The following is an 11,847-nucleotide window of genomic DNA, read 5'->3' as shown; positions in this document are numbered from 1 at the left end:
TACCCCCGTGCAATCATGCTTAGGATAGGTAAAACTGATCGGGGGAGGGAGAACTGGAGTGGGCAAGGGGGGAGGAAGAAGAAAGAGGGAGAGGAGGAAGGGAGAGGAGAGGGGAAGGAGGATAAAAGCAGGTCTGATCATTTGCATGCTTAGCAGACATGAAAGGGACAACGGATGTGTCATCACCCAAATCCACAGTAGGGCATAGACAAACACAGCAACAGGGGTTTCATATGCAAAACTCCAAAGCAGACAGGAGTGAGGCCTGACTTCAAATGGCCAGCTGAAGTAAGGGAAGCCCCCAGGCAAACCAACTTTAAACAGAGACAAAGAAAGCAGAAAACAGAGACTTATAGCTGTTACATGTCTGATCAGGGCAAGGATGATTGCAAAAGCAGATTTTTAATTGACTCAGGATCCACCTCGCATATTGTAATTGATAAAAACCTGTTTAAAAGTTTTAAAAGTCACAAGCAAAAGATACTTACAGCGTCTGGACAGGAATTCTTCTGTAAAGGAATTGGTATAGTGGAATTGCTATGCAAAGTCCCCGATGGGGAAAGAGAGATGGAACTTAAGGAATGTCTTTATGTTCCAGATTTTAAAAACAATTTAATAAGTGCGACAAGAATTATGAAATTTGGAGGTGAACTCCATATGAGTGGAGAATTTTGCCATGTTCTAGATGAAGGAGGAATAAGTTGCACTGCAAAATTGAAAAATGGACTTTTAATTTTAGAATATATTGAAACTATGCCTTCAAATGTGGTCAAGGAAACCAGCAATTCTGAATGCTTGCATATCTGGCATAGAAGGATGGGACATGCCAGCTTAGCTAGAGTAACTGCTCTTGAAAAAGAGAATTTGGCAAGAAGCATTAAAATGAGACAGTGCAATTGCACTCAGACTTGCGACTGCTGTGTTAAAATTAACAGTGTGGAACCAAAATTTCCTAATAAAAGTGAGAGGAAAACCAAAAAGCCTCTAGATTTAATCCACACTGATCTTTGTGGGCCAAGGAAAGTGCCCTTCCAAGGTGGAAATTTATACATGCTGACTTCTATAGATGACTTCTCCAGATATACTACCATGTATCTCCTAAAGGAGAAAAGTCAAGTACTTCAAAAACTGAAGGACTATGTTAGGATTGTGTCCAACAAATTTGGCAGAAAACCACAGATCATAAGATCTGACAATGCAGGGGAATATGTGTCATTGGAGACAGTGACTGTCCCATGGTCACCCAGTGGGCTTCATGGCTGGGTGAGAATTTGAATCCTGGTCTCCCAGGTAGGAGATTCTTCTCAGCCTGGATTCTGGAATGGGGAGGAAGGCAGACAAAGCGTCACTAGGAGGACTATTAGCCCTTGGCTCCAAAGTGGTGAGATGAGGGAGGACCATAACACAGCATTAAGTGCGGACTGGGATGGGGTGGGGAGAGAGAGAGACCAGACCTCAGAGTGGGAGGGGCAACTGGAAATAGGAAATGCTCTACCTGCTTTTACCTGCAGTAAAATAGATAATGTCACACACACACACACACAGAGTGCTCCTTCCTCCACAGCTGGGACAAGACACAGAGGGATTATAGATGCAGACCTCTCTTCAGTCATTTCCCCCACAATATCTCCATATTCTGCATCCACTCCCATTTTTTGATGGAAGTGGGGCAAGAGCATCTCCTGTTTTGTTCTTTTGTTTCTGTTCCAGAGGGGAGATAGAGTTGGGGTCCTACAGATGGACAGGCTTGTTTACCTTTACCTGTGATGCCCTGGCTAGCTTCCTTTGAATGCACTGATATGTCTTTGGGAAGCTTACCTGCCCCTCTTCCTTCTGCCCTTTCCTATCTTCTTCCACTGTCTGAGAGAGAGGAGACACCTTTGCCTCTGCTCTCTCTCTCCTAGCCTTGAGGGCACCTCCCAAGCCTAGGCATTGTGCCTCCAACTTAGTTAGTTAGTTAGAACTAGGTTGGCCTTTCTATCTACTATGTATTTCTATAAATAAAGTAGCTTTTCTTATTTTACTGAGTCTTAAGTCTCAGTGATCCTAATGCAGGGTAAAAGCCTGCTTTCTTAGGTAAACGCACACACACACTGGCACACTCCATTGGAGGACATGGAGGTGCAGCTAACCTTCTTCCAGGAGAGCTTCGCTTCAAAGATGTCCAAGGAGTTCCTGCAGGACTTTGATGAGGAAGAGCTCCTGTATGTGGACTGGGCCTGTCATGAACCTGCATATGTTCATGAGTTATTAAAAATATCGTAAGTAATATCTTGGTTCATGCAAGGAACTCTGGGAGTCTTAACCGTTAGAAAAAGACAGGCCTCTGATAGAATAACATCTTAAGTTTTGGTTTCCAGCTGAAGGCAGTTAAGGAGAAGCCTAAACACAAAACACCTGGCTATCTATGCTGATTAGCAAGTGCCTAGCACCCAAGGTCGTTTTGGCCTGTGAAGTTGAAACACCGTTGGGAGGGGGGCCTGGAAGGCGCGCAAAAGTGAGAAACATCTAGAAAGGGGTTACATCAGTCAATTCCTGATTGGTCAGTTAATCCTGGACCGTTAGGATTCCTTTCCTTAAGTATAGGGCTAGAGACCCATAGCTTTTGTTCCCTCAGGAAGGTTCTCTAAGGTTCCTTCGGAGTGTTGCCTATGGGAGGTAACCTATGCAGGGTTCCACTGCTTTAAGCCTGACGCCAATCTCTCTTAGGAGAGAAGCCACTTCAACCATCTACCTCATGTGTAAGTATTAGGTTAGAAAAGGTTGCTATTTTCATGTTGTGTATTTGAACTCTCGTGTCTGTACCTAAACCCTTGTTTGGGTGTATGGTCTGAAAGGATTACTTGCTGCTATATTTTATGTGCACTTATATATTTTAAATAAAGCTACTTCTATTTAACCTGGTGTGTTCATTGATGGTAAAGGGTAGTTCTAAGTCCATTGCTTTGGCCATGCAGCTACGCAACTACCAAAGAGGGAAAAAGAAGTTAAAAGCTTAATTCTGATTTGTGGGGTTTTACCAGAGGTTTCCTGACAAGGAGTGTAAGTTTGGCTCTTGTCTTTTAGGACCTTGGTTTGCCCAGTGTCTGGGCTCAGAGATCCCCTAGCTCTGAGTTGAACCAGTAACAGGGGTGGTGGCAGCCTACCTTCTACCTTGCAGGGTTGGTGTTGGATTACACAGCCTTGGCAAGGGTGAATTGGTATATTTTTGGTTCCAGTCCCATTGCCCTAAGGTTGGGAATTGGGTCTGATGCATGGTCCTGGCGCCTTGACGGTGGGGATTCATGACAGGGCCCCGAAGCAGAACATATGAGGGCTGCCCGACTATGCCAGCTGGGTCAGCTTTGATGTGCATGGTGCCCTGGCCAACATGGCAGTCATGAAGAGGAACATGGAGATCCTGATCAAGTGCAGCAACCAGATGCGGGCCCAGAACGGTACCGGAGGGGTGGGAATCCCCCTCTTTCTCACCCCACCAGACACATGCCAGATTTAGCTGGTCTTCCCCTGACAGACACATGCCCTGTCACCTGATGGTCCAAATGAGAGGATCTACCTGCCTTCTTGATCTCCCTCCACCAATTAAATTAGCATTCATTATTAGTGGCCAAGCTAAAAGCAGGAGCAGCAGGGAGATTCCTGGTCTCCACTCTCTTGCAAAAGAGGCTCAGCCTTGTCCCTTCCTCAGCCTCCACATGATCTGGTTGTTGATGCTGGAGGCCAGGCCAGGTGGGGGCTCAATGTCGGGGGGGGAATTCAACCAGGAGATGACTTTTGAGTGAAAGGACTGAGAAGCCAGTTCAGTTCTGGTCCTGAAAGCAAATTCCCAGGCTCAAAATGTGCACCCAGTGTAGTAGTAGAAGAAGTAGTAGTAGAAGAAGTAGTAGAAGAAGAAGTAGTAGTAGAAGTAGTAGTAGAAGAAGTAGTAGTAATAATAATAATGAATATAATAATAATAATAAAGTCTTCAGCACCTGTCACTGGTTGGCAGCTCTTAGGGTTCTAGTGCACAAACCAAAGTCCCTTTGAGGAGCCTGATGTGTGGCCAACCCTGCTCTAGCCTTCATGTGTGAGGAAAACTGGCTCTAGCTAATGTACAATGTTTGTGTTTGTGTGTGTAGTGGAGGAAGTGGAGCTCTGGTCTCAGCCCATCGGGGCTTAATTGCAGCTTCCTGACTGCCTGACCTGTGTTCAGGTGATGTTTCAGGCCATTTCTTCCAAGATATTCCTGTCTAGATAGAATCATAGAATAGTAGAATTGGAAGGGGCCTATAAGGCCATCAAGTCCAACCTCCTGCTCAATGCAGATGATAACACAGAATGCGGAACAGGAGCAGCAGGCTCTAGGGAAAGTGTTGGCACAGGCTGGGCTACTTGGGGAAATGAATCCACATCCCATTTCATGCACTGGGAGGGGGAGGTGAAACTTCTCATACTAGGATGGAATGGCATAAACTGGGAGTTGATGAGCATGGCTCCCTGGGAGAGGCATGGAGGACCAGAAATGCCAGGCCTTGGAGGAGATTGTGCTTCTGACCGGGACTGCGAGGGTCACACCGTGGCTGCTCAGTGAGGAATGAGGTTCCGGACACACATCACACAAAATGATGGGCTCAAGTTATGTTGCAGAGAAGCAAAGAAGTGCCTGAGTGAGATTTCTCTGTGTTTGAATCCTTGCTGAAGATTATACCTTCCCTGGAATTAGTCACACTGAGACTTTAAGCTTCAAAATAAGAAATAACTACTTTATTCTGGAAGTACCTACTTGAGAGGAAAGAGTTCTACATCTAGCTTACCAGCTAAGTTGGAGATGCAAACACTAAGCCTACTCTTTGCCCTCCTGCTATGTGAGGAGAGAGGCAGACAAAGAGAATGAAGAAGAAACAAGAAACTGCAGTCAGCATCCTAAGAATATCAGTTTACACAGGAAGGGTCAGCAGGAGATCAAAGGATAGGTACAGCCTAGGAATCAGGAGGTCTCCTCTCTACCTACCCTTTTAATAACCCTTTGCAGACCCAACCCACCAGTTCAAACTGAACCATGTGTTCCAACAAGTTACAGGAAGTCAGATTTTGGCTGAACATCAGAAAAAACTTCTTCACTGTTAGAGCAGTACGGCAGTGGAACCAATGACTGGGGGGGGGCTCTCCAACACGAGAGGCCTTCATAGGGCAGCTGGGCAGCCACCCGTCAGGTGTACATTAATTTGGATTCCTGCACTGAGCAGGGGTTTGGACTTGGTGGCCTTATAGGCCCCTTCCAAGTCTATGATTCTATGATTCCAATAATCTATGATGTCCACTATCCATCTTCTTCTACAGTCACTCCTTCATCAACAGTGGTGTACCCTAGAAATCCCATGTAACTGGGGGACCCCATCATCCTCATCTGCTTCGTGGACCACTTCTGTCCCCCGGTGCTGAACATCACCTGGCTGAAGAACAACAAGGTGCTGGGAATGCTTTCTGGCTCACCTCTCACACCTTGGATTACCAATTTTTCCTGAGGTAAAATTTCTTCAGATCTTATCAAATCTGGCCTCAGTAAGGACTGAACAGCACCAGTGTCCAGCAAAGCCCAATATTTTGACCCTTCCACACATACTTCTTAGCTTGAGTCAAAATCTTGAACATTTGATCAGCTTATTTGACAGAATTGTATTTTCTTCGTTTCTCCCTCTCTCAGTTCACTTTTCACTGTTCTTCCTTGAACAGGATTACTGATGGGGTTTATATTCTCACATTGAAAACAGAGATGGCCTGCCTTACCACATTTGTAGCAGAGTTTCTCCTCCATTTTAGGAAACACAGACCCAAACTGAGGTGTCCTGTGCCCCTCTGATTTCATTGGAGCGTTTACTCTCTGTGGTGCTACATCTTTTTGGTCTTGGTTTAAAATCTCTTTGTGGTTTTCCCATCCAACCAGTTCGGTTTGAGGTAAAATGATCTGCCAGCTCTGCTGCTTCCTGCACAGACTTAGTGGAATGATCTTTGACCAGCAATCTAATTTCTGATGGTAATTGTTGGTACAACTGATCTAATATCATGAGGTTTTTCACCTCCTCCACAGACTGAGCTTTAGCACTTGTCAGCCATTTTCCAAATATGTCCATCAGTTTTGTCCCTAGCTCCACAAAAGACCTCCCTGTCTGTATCTGGCAGTTTCTGAAAAGTTTTTCCACCAGCTCCTCTCTCTTCATCTTCATGAACTCAGCCATGTTTCTCGGAGCTCACACACTTTTTGTCACACACTCACAAGTAATCTTTGTTTGTTATTCCTTTACAATCACACCACTTTTTAGGGACTCTCTTTTGTTTGTATCCCACTGCTACAGCCACCATATGTGATGATCCCACCTTTGGCTCCACCTGTCAGGTTCCCACCTGCTTGTGGCTACCGCCTTTCACTAGGCACCACCTCAGGACACCACCAGTCAGGATCGTCATTTTTATTTTTTCTCCCTCCGCTCTAGCACAGATCTCACAAGATCCCACTGCTAGGCAGCACCACCAGCCACTCCTTGTAAACAATACTGCTAGAGACTTCGCCTTAGTCTCCCTATGGCTTGTTACTTTGTGTCTGGGTGCCCTTGCTGTCCACAACCCCCTTGTATCTTTATCTATAAAGCATACAATCCTGGATTGCTCTGGATACTTGACATTGTTACAATATCTCCCTTCACCGCTGCCACCATTAGATACAGTTTCCCTTCAGCCTTGGTAATTACCCTGCCCTCCCTTCTGGTCTGTATATCCCCAGCCAAGGATCAGGCTTTTGGTAAACCAATAAAAGTATTTATTTGATAACACTAGGAAATAACAAGTTTACTTTAGGAGTGTTTAACAAGCGTATGGTTTCATATAGTGTCACTCTTACGTTTTCAGTTATACTGTCCAAATATCAGCCTAATAGAATCCAAACCTCCCTCAGAACTCTGTCAACTCAATCCCAACTGCCTCCCACTTCAACTACTTTCCAATCACTCTCCTCTCAACTCCCCCCCACTCAACTGTCATCCTCTCATTTATATCTTCAGCCATTCAAACGCTCAGCCAATAATAATTATAATAATAATAAATATTTATTTTTACCCCGCCCTTTTTCCAAAACTGGAACTCAGGGCAGTTTACAAATAAAAACTACATATAGGTAAATAAAACATACAAAAACATACAATTTAAATAGAATTAAACTATTCGTGACATTAAAACCATGAAACATATACTTAAGATACTAATTTAAAACATTAAGAATAGGACCATAGAACAATACAACAGACCTTATGAGGTGTCAGCTCTGCACCGAAACAGCAGTGCAGGCAGGGGCTGGAAATTCATGGGTATTTACCAGGGTGGGAAAGTCCTTAGCCGGCAGCTTGGTCGTAAATCTGCCAGGTTAACAAGGATGAAGCATGATAAGGGCAAGGGCCTGTCCAAGCTTACGTGCCAGCGAGGTCAGTAGAGGTCCGGGTTTAATTGCCAAGGGATCAGTCCAAGATAAGGTTCAGGGAATCAGGAAATACACAAAGCCACACCTGACATTGTAGTCAGCAACAAGCTGAAGCCAAGGTTTGTCTTTTAAGGAGCAGGTTCATCAGCAGCTGTGAGCCATCCGCGTTTTGGCCTTAAGTGGACAGGCCTGCCCCTCTTCTGCCTGACCTTCTGTTGTCTACATTCTGCAGGTGAGGGGGGAGTATCTTGTTCACTTTCTGTGTCTGGCTGAAGGGCTTCAGCTGTGTCTGGGGTGCTCTGCAGCTGAGGGGGAGAAGGCGCTGGGTTCTCAGGAGTTTTCTCCATTTCTCCTTCTGGGTCTGCTGCTTCTGGGTCTGCTGCTGTTACTCCCGAGTCATCCTCGTCTGATGAGTCCTCCTACAGGACCATGACACTAGGCCCTATCTTAAACGTCTTCTAGTCCAAAAGACTGTCGGAATAAAAAAGTCTTTGACTGCCGACGGAAGGATAGCAAGGAAGGGGCCATTCATGCTTCCCTAGGAAGAGAGTTCCAGAACCTGGGGGCAGCCACCGAGAAGGCCCTATCTAGCATCCCCACCAATCGCACTTGCGAAGGTGTTGGGACTGAGAGAACGGCCTCTCCTGAGGATCTCAACACCTGGGCAGGCTCATATGGGGAGATACGGTCTGACAAATAGCCTGGACCTGGGCTGTATAGAGCTTTATAGGTCAAAACCAGCACTTTGAATTGTGACCGGAAACAAACCGGCAGCCAGTGGAGTTGTCGTAACAAGGGGCTTGTATGGTCCCTGTAACCAGCCCCAGTTAGCACTCTGGCTGCAGCTCTTTGTACCAGTTTAATTTTCCGAACAGTCTTCAAAGGCAGCCCCATGTAGAGCGCATTACAGTAATCTAAACAGGATGCTAAACTAAGGCATGCATCACTGTAGTCAAATCAGGTGTCTCCAGGAACGGGCGCAGCTGGCGCACCAGTCTTAGCTGGACAAAAGCACTCCTGGCCACAGCAGAGACCTGGGCCTCCAAGTTCAAAGCTGAGTCCAGGAGCACACCCAAACTGCAAACCTGTGTCTTCAGGGGGAGTGCAAACCCATCCAGCACAGGCTGAATCCCTATTCCCTGATTTGCCTTTCGACTAACCAGGAGCACCTCTGTCTTGTCTGAATTTAATTTCAATTTGTTCACCCTCATCCAGTCCATCACTGAAGACCGGTTCAGGACCAGGACAGCTTCCTTGGCTTTAGGTGGAAAGGAGAAATAGAGTTGGGTGTCACTTGCATACTGATGACAACGAACCCCAAACCCCCAGACAACCTCACCCAGCGGTTTCATGTAGATGTTAAATAACATGGGGGACAAAACTGAAAATCATCATCCAACATTCTCCAGCATTCTAGCCCATGCACTTCCCCCTCTTTCTCAATTCACTTACCATATATCCCTATATAAACCTGCACTTACCATATTTACAGTTTTTAACATATAAGGACATCACAGTGTGCAAGGGGCAAGATATTGGACTTTGCTAGACACTGGTGCTGCTCAGACCTTACTGAGGCCAGATTTGATAAGATCGGAATAAATTTTACCTCAGGAAAAGTTGGCAATCCAAGGTGTGAGAGGTGAGCCAGAAAGCATTCCCATGGCCCTAATGAAATTGAACTGGAGAGGAAAGGAGGAGACTTATAAAGTGGGTATCAATGCCCAGCAACATGAACCTGTAATTTTTGGGCAGAGATGTTATGGGATCCCAAGGAAAAATCTATGTGGTGACCAGACAACAACTCGGTAAAGCAACAGAAGCCATTTTATCTGACGCTGAACAGAACAGGGTGGAACCTGTAACCGAGCCTGAGGTCACCATAGCGACCCCTAGTGTGCCTGGAGTGAATGAAACTTTGTTATGAATGTTTTCTACTGCAGAAACACAACAGTTCAGGGATGAGTTGGGGAAGGATAGCAGTTCGAATCCAATAAAGGAACAAGCCCTTACACAAAGAATCCCATTTACAGAGACCCAGAGGGATCAAACTGTGTGGGAGAATGGTGTACTGTATAGACTGTGGTTACCTAAAGAGAGAGAGAACTGCTGTGAACCAGTTAAACAATTGATTGTGCCTAGCAAATTCAGACCCAGATTGCTAGACATGGCACATGGTATTCCTTGTTCAGGGCATCCTGGAATAAAATAGAGAAAGAAAAGGCTGACTGCTCATTATTATTGGGCAAACATTTCCAAGGATGTCAAACAGTACTGTTCCTCTTGTATGATATGTCAAAAAGTGGGGTAAAAACAAATGCTCCATTGAAGCCCCTTCCTATTATAGGACAACCATTTTATAGAGTAGAAATAGACTTGGTCAGTCCTTTTTCTAAACCCACAAGGCATGGCAGGAAATATATATTAGCGGTGGTGGATTTTGCAATGAGGTACCCAGATGCTGAGGCCCTGAGGTCAGTGGAAGCCCCTGTAGTGGCAGAGGCATTGCTGAAAATTTTTATGAGGCTGGGTTTTCCACATGAGGTTTTGATTGATCAAGGCAGTGTATTTCTGGGAGAAGTGATGCAATGTATGTGGAAGTGTTGTGGATTGAAGCATTTGAAAACCACCACATACCATCCAGCAACTAATGGGTTAACTGGCTTAAAGGAATGATAAAAAGTTATGTTCAAGATCACCCACAGGATTGGAATGAACGTTTGGGGTGTTTCTTATTTGCCTACTGTGAAATACCTCAAGAATCAACAGGGTTCTCGCCCTTTAAGTTAATGTTCACGAGGAAAGTGAGGGGACCTTTGGAGTTATTAAGAAATTCGTGGGAAGGGTCCCTGGAGGAGTATAAAACATCAGTAGTTGATTATGTACTAGACTTTTGTAACAAGCTAGAATCTATGATGAAAGCAGTACAAAATAATTTGACCCAAGCTCAGCAGAAACAAAGTTACTGGTATGACAGAACAGCAAGAGAGTGTGTGTGTATGAAGTGGGAGATATGGTTATGGCATTCATCCCCAGAAAACACGATAAATTACAAGTCAGTTGGGAGGGACCATACATTATTAGAGAAAAACTTGACACATTGACATATGTAATAACAGCAGACAAATTTTTTTTAAAAAGGTAGTACATGTGAATATGTTAAAACCTTACACCAGGGATGCAAAGGTTTTGCAAGTTACCTTGTTCCCTGAAGGAAGTGGTCCTGATTTACCAGACTTAGTACAAGAAAGCAAGGCAGAAGGTGGGTTAGATCAGTTGGAATGGACGGAGGAGGTAGATGGAAAAGTCCAGGAAGAAATTATGTGTGTTTTGCACAAATATCGGAAACTTTTCAGCAATAGACCTGGCAGAACCAGTGTAGCAAAAGATATTATTGACAATGGAAATCATTCCCCAATTAGATCTACCCCTTATAGAGTGAATGGAAGAGTGTTGGATGAAATCAGAAAGGAAGTAAGAGATATGCTAGAGCTGGGTGTGATTCGGGAATCAATTAGTCCCTGGTCTTCTAGTATAGTGCTGGTACCAAAGAAAGATGGGACAATCAGATTTTGTATTGATTATAGAGCTATAAATAAAATCACAGTTCTGGATGCATACCCCATGCCTAGGGTAGACACCATGTTAGAACTGTTGGGGGCAGCAACAATCATCTCCACAATAGATCTATGCAAAGGGTTTTGGCAGATGGAGTTGGAAGAGCAATCCAAGGCTAAAGCTGCTTTTAACACACCTGATGGGTTGTATGAATTTACAACACTGCCTATGGGGCTTAAGAACTCACCAAGTTCCTTTCAAAGATTAATTAATACTATTTTAAGAGGCATGTCAGATTTTACTGTGGCATACATAGACGACATGCTATATTCAGCAAGTCAGTGCCTGAACATGTTCTGCATTTAACAGCAGTGTTGGAGGCACTTAAAAAGGCTGGTTTAACCATCAAAGTAAAAAAAAAATGCCAGTTTGGGTTACACGAAGTAACTTAGCTAGGGCATAAGGTGGGGAGTGGAAAGATAACCCCCTTATGGGATAGAGTAGAGGCTATCCAATCTTGGCCTGTTCCCATAAACAAGAAACAAGTGACAGCGTTTCTAGGTATGGCTGGATTTTATAGAAAGTTTATAAAGGGGTTTGGAGAAATAGCAACCCCACTGCATAGGTTAACACAGAAAAAGTGTGCTGAGTGTGTGAGATAGAATGAAAGGTGTCAAAAAGCTTTTGATCAACTGAAGCAAGCATTGTGCCAGAGTCCTGTGTTGATAGCTCCAGACTTTGAGCAGCCTTTTATTGTGGCGACGGATGCGTCTGATTTGGCTCTTGGAGTTGTGCTGATGCAAGAGAGGAAGGCATCAAGCATCCCATTGCATATCTGC

The sequence above is a fragment of the Rhineura floridana genome, chromosome 3 (assembly GCF_030035675.1).
Source record: "Rhineura floridana isolate rRhiFlo1 chromosome 3, rRhiFlo1.hap2, whole genome shotgun sequence".
Lineage (NCBI taxonomy): Eukaryota > Metazoa > Chordata > Lepidosauria > Squamata > Rhineuridae > Rhineura > Rhineura floridana.
This window is presented reverse-complemented; position numbering follows the sequence as displayed.